The following is a 6263-nucleotide window of genomic DNA, read 5'->3' on the forward strand; positions in this document are numbered from 1 at the left end:
TGGCTTCCTATTTTAGCATTGCAATCCACCATGATGATAAGGACGTCATTTTTTGGTGTTAATTCTGGAAAGTGTTATAGGGCTTCATAGAACCAGTCAAATAATTGTTTTAAAAGTGGATGAAGAAACATCAATAACTTGTACTACTTGCTGATGACCAAGCTAGTCTGATACTGAAAATGCAAATCATCTAGAAACTTTACTAATGAAAGTCAAGGAGCACAATTAAAAAAAGAGAGGCTATGATTAAATATAAAGAGCAATCACAAGTATAGCAACCAGGTTTTAAAACTGACAGTGAAGATATTTAAGTGGTTAATAGCTTTTGGCTTTTAGGACCAACAATCAATAAAGGAAACAGCACTCAAGAAATATCTGCAGACTTGCATGTGGTAGGGTAGTAATGAAGACCTTCGAAAAGGTATTCGGATGCTGTGACATGTTTTTATCAAGACAAATTCAGACAACAGTTTTCCTATCATACTCTCTGAAGCAAAATTTAGATTTTGAAGAAAGCAGGGTAAAGATAGTATTAACAATTTTGAATGTTGGTGATGAAACAGACTCCTGAAAATACCACGGATAGTTGTAGAGTCATATGGAGACAGCTTTGAAGAATGTGGCAGCCATAACATCAGGTTAGCATGTAAAGAAGAAACATAGATGAGCCCACTTTGATACTCTTTGAAATAAAAAGGAGGAAAAGAGTTTTGTTGTAGCCTCTATCAATGAAGTAGAATTCTGTACTTCCTGTCTTAGTTTATCTCAAAGACTGATAATAGCCAAAAAGCAAACAAAAAACAAATGGATCTTAAAACAAATGAATCTAACGTTCTCACAGTAGGCTCAAGTGACCAGGCTGAAGTTATCACACTTTGGACATAATATAGTAAGTGAAGATCTAACTTTCTCGAGAAGACTCTGATGTGGGAAAGAGAAGAAAATGACCAGGTGGATGGACTCAATTAAAGCAGCAATAAATGCATCACTGAAAAAACAAAAGAACAAGAACATCCTGAAGAAGAGCTATCAGTGTGATAGCATTAACAGCAACTTGATGGCACATAATCAGATCAAATCAATTCTGGGAAGGGTGGAGAAAAAAATGGAGAAAATACAATTCAGGTGGAATGTCAGCCTCATGAATTACTGATTTGATACATTCACATAGTGATGCCTTCAAAGGGGGGAAATAGATGGCTCATTTGAATGATCACACTTGGAATACTTTGGTTAGGAGGAGAAAGTGAACGGACCAAGGTCGCCCTGGAGGTCAGTAAGTAATGAGAAAGTAATTATGGGAAAGAGAGTCTATTTCATTTCTCTGAGTTCTCTGGCTCCAAGAGTCTTTCGAAAAAGCTAAAATGCTTTACATTTTTCTTATATCTTGGCCTTTTACCCTTCCGTGGCATTTTCAGTTGGTTGTATTCAAAGCTTAAAATGAGTTTTTGTGGCTTGCCATCCTCCAAGGACTGTAGCACAGCTTTTAAGGCATCTCAGCTATTGCCCATTTGCTATCCTGCGCCCTGAACACAAAAGGCTCAGTCAAATGTTGAGTAGCAGGTATACGGTTGCACAGGTAGTTAATGAAAGAGAGATTTGATTACAAAGGGATAAGTAACCTCTTTGTAGCCTGCAATTAACATTTAACTTGATATGGCCAATAAACTCTCTGAAAGGAGTGTCGACTGCAGAAAAGAGGCTTTTTCACTTGTTATTAGAGCCGTCACACAGAGACACTAGCAGGCATTATTCTATTGTACGGGGTGATTTGGTTTGCACATCACAACACAGCTCAGCTTTTGGTATAGTAAGTGTTACATTAATTGAACTGTTCTTTCCCTATTGCTAAGGTTTTAAATGGCTCTGGTTTCCAAATTCATGGGAATATTGTGCAGGTTCAGCAGTTTTAAAACATAATCCTCACCCCATTAATATTGATTTCATTATTCCCCTCATCTAAACTGTGGTCTAAGGTGGGAAAGATGGACAATATTCCCATGTGTTTTTGAAGCAGTCCAGGAAATGTATATGATTTTATGCATCCTCCTATTTAAAAAAATGCATCAGGAATATGTAGAGATTAGGATAAGGCCAAGAATCTCAGATTTCTCCTTTTTTACATCTTAATTTCTATATAAAATTATTATTTGTGCAAAACCTAAATTTCTCAACCTATTATAAATGGAACACTATCCTAATGGAATGAGCAACACTATCATACTTTATAAAGCCCCTAGGCTATACAATTGACTATATTATACTGTTACTTATAGATTATGTTTATATGTACTATGTCTTTTAAAGTCGTGGAATGTAATCTATATATTTAACCTGATTTTAGCAGTCCAGTCCCCTGTTGGGACTCAAGTTTGAAGCTTAACTCATGCCTGTTTTTAAATAAACTGCATCACACTGTTAGGACCAAGTCAGTGGTGGGTTTCAAATTTTTTTACTACTGGTTCTGTGGGTGTGGCTTGGTGGGCATGGCATGGCTTGGTGGGCGTGGCTTGATGGGCATGGCAGGGGAAGGATACTGTAAAATCTCGATTCCCATCCTACTCCAGGGGAAGGATACTATAAAATCTCCATTCCCTCCTCAATCCAGGGGAAAGTTACTGCAAAATCCCCATTTCCTCCTGATCAGCTGGGACTTGGGAGGCAGAGAATAGATGGGGGTGGGGCCAGTCAGAATTTTTACTACCGATTCTCCGAACTACTCAAAATTTCTGCTACCGGTTCTCCAGAACTGGTCAGAACCTGCTGAAACCCACCTCTGGACCAAGTAAAAGAAAGCTGCAATCCTGTACACACTTAATTAGAAGTAGGTGCACTTGATGGACATGCCTAAAATGAATTTTTTTCAGAAGAATGAATTATCTTTCCCCTTGTTGTAGTTAAGGAGACATTTCACAACACAGCTATGTTAATATTGGTGATCAGTGCTTCTACTTATTCTTTTTTTAGATTTTTATCTCATCCTTTTTTTCATATATACCTCAAAGTAGTAAACATAACAATACTCCTTCCTCCTGTTATTTTCCCTATACAGCAACCATGAATGTGAATTGGGTTAAGAGCGAATGACTGATCCAAACTTAGTCAGGGCTAGAACTCACAGTCTCCTGATTTCTTGGTCAGTGCCTTAAACACTTCACCAAATGGGCTGTGTAGTTAGTTACTGGCACAACTTATGATAAAAAGTGTTAAAGTCTTAATTCTATTTTAACAGTACAATAAAGCCCATTTGACATCAGGTAGTAAGACACAGTTTTGGAATATGGCAAATTCATTATCTTTCTGTTATTTTGTGTATTACACTCTCTCTTGCTTGATTCATAATATGAGAATTTTATTTGTTTCTCATAGTTTGGTCAGATATGGATTGTAACTTACTGTTGGGAAAGCTACTTCATTCATTCTATTATAATTTTATGTTCTATCATTAAAACAATAATGAAATAAAATTTAAAGTTCATTATATATATATATATATATATATATATATATATATATATATATATATATATATATATATATATATATATATATATATATATATATATATTAAAGTTGCCTGGCACATACAGAGGTGGTATTCTGCAGGTTCCGACCAGTTCTGGAGAACCGGTAGCAGAAATTTTGAGTAGTTTGGAGAACCGGTAAATACCACTTCTGACTGGCCCCGCCCCCATCTATTCTCTGCCTCCCAAGTCCCAGTTGATCGGGAGGAAATGGGGATTTTGCAGTAACCTTCCCCTGCCACGCCCACCAAGCCATGCCATGCCTACCAAGCCATGCCACGCCCACCAAGCCACATCCACAGAACCGGTAGTAAAAAAATTTGAATCCCACCACTGGGCACATATATACTTCTTGTTTTTTGAAGTAGCTTTGCGCTATTTCATGCTAGCACAGATGCAGTTCTGTACCATTTTTTACTGAAAGAAAATAATCTCTTCCTTCTTAATTTAGATCAAATTTAGCTACATGATAATATCACTGAAGTTAACCACAGCTTTTTAGATTGAAAGCAATGATTGCCCATGATTGAGAATAACCATTGTACAGTTTTTGAGTTGTCTTATTTAATTTTCTGTTTTATTGTCACTCATCATTCATGATGTGTGGCTATAATATCATTATTGTTGTTAAATTGTAAGCTTAAGGATATTTTTAAAATAGAAAATGATACCAGGGATGTAATTAATTGGGTTGTAAATAGGCCTAGACAACTACATCTGCCTTGCTATCACTGCTGGATATGGGGAAAGATGTAAATCTGTTGAAAGTTTGTTGTTGGCATACTTTCAATGCATTAAAACAAAATGGACAAAAATAGCCCTTCTAAAAATATTTGGAAACGCAAAGATATGTTCAAGGATGACAAAATCTTTGCAAATCTGATAGGTCTGAGCTGAGCACTGGCAAATATATCTTAAATAAAATGTGCTAAGATAGTGCTATATCTTGATCATATCCTACTAGGCTTCCAAAGTCATGTTCTAACTTAGAGTGCCTGGGCAAGGTGAAAGATCAACTACTTGATTTTATTAGCTGATCATATGAAGGGCTGTGCTTAGGAGGTCAGGGAGAAACTAAGCATATACATCTCGTTGAAATGGAAAGGGGAGAAGCTATGCCAGGGGTGGGCTGCTGGGGGCTTACAGGGGTTCGGGGGAACCTCTAGCTAAGATTCTGTGCAGTTTGGAGACCCCCAAATCCCACTCCTGGCTGGGCCCGCCCATCCCGCCTTTCCCAGGAGTCCCCATGCAGCCTGTTTTAGATGCAGGTAAATGCAGGGCACATGTGGAGCCTTGGGGAGGATGAAAAACAGACCTACCGGAAGTTCGGGAAGGGCCTCTGGAGCCTGGGGAGGCCTTTTCGTCCTCCCGGAGGCTCAAGAAAAGCCTCTGGAGTCCAGGGAGGGCAAAAACGCCCCCCCTGCTGTGATGCAGGAGGTCGACTAGGCCATGCCCACCATGGCCACATCCACCCAGCAACTGAGCAGAGAACCCCTTGCTAAAATTTTTGAAGCCCACCCCTGAGCTGTGTGTCCTTTCTATGAAGCAATATCCTCTTATGGGACCCAGGAAGTATACCTTCTTTGTGATAGCACTCCTTGTGGAAGTGGATTTGGACGGCTCTGAGCCTGTTGGTCTTTTGGAAACCCTTAAAAACCTGGCTCTTCCCCCAGGTTTTATGCATGCATTGGATGTATGGTTTGTTCTGTATTAATTGAGGGGTTCAGTAGGTTTGATATTGATATGCCCCATTGTCTTTTATTGTTCTTTTTTTAAAAAACTGATTTTATATGTATGTTTTTGCTTTCATTTCTTGCTAGCCACCCAGAATTATTTCCTATCTGGACGGCCAGATGAATTTGCTAAATGAACAAATAAAGATTGTGCATGGCTTGGAAATGCTTAAATACATGTTCTTTTCAGTTGTTTTTCCATAGGGATGCTAGTGGACCTGCCTTCCATGCCTTGTATTCAATCTCTTTTGCTGGAATTTCAGTGGAAACCATTCAGCGATTCTTCATCTCCAACATCTTGGCAAATTTGATCTGAAAGTTCTTATCTCAGTCAGAACTTCCATTCAATATTAAAATTGCAGCTTCATAGCTCTGGCATTTATGAACTTAATCAGTGGGGTGGGTGAACCTTATTCAATGTTCTTTAAGCATTTAGTGTATACCTGAAGGAGAAGAGTGAATAGACATTCTTCCTTTTGTTTTTTGCCCCATCCTTGAGTTCATTTCTATAGGAAAGCCTATTCATAGATGCACTAAGTAAAAAATAAATTCCTAGTTGAACAAATTCCTAGTTGAATTTAATGAAGCATAGGTTGTCTACAGAAAGTAATAGTTCCGTACCTTCTATTTCTCTGATATTAAGATAAACAACATTTCCTTTCCTCAGCTCTCCTTTTAGGTAAAGTTGCTATTTGAATGAGCCTATGGATCTTTGTGACTTAATAATTTGTAGCACTTATAGACATTGGTAAAATATTGTTTAGAAAGGAACTATAACAGAGAGCTTAACTGATACACATTCACACAGTTGCTTCCTCCATCTCTCAGTAGATTGGCCATGCCTCCCCAAATTAGTCATCCACTGTGGCAAAAATTAACAATGGCTAATTTTCAAATGTGGAAGGAGATGCTGGCATGCAGATCCAGTTGTGCTACCTCCACCAGTCTTCCTCATCACTTGCCAACCACAACAATATCATAATGGGGCAAAGAGGCAAAACATAGT

This window comes from Pantherophis guttatus, chromosome 1, assembly GCF_059756535.1.
Source record: "Pantherophis guttatus breed Tessera chromosome 1, ASM5975653v1, whole genome shotgun sequence".
Taxonomy (NCBI): domain Eukaryota; kingdom Metazoa; phylum Chordata; class Lepidosauria; order Squamata; family Colubridae; genus Pantherophis; species Pantherophis guttatus.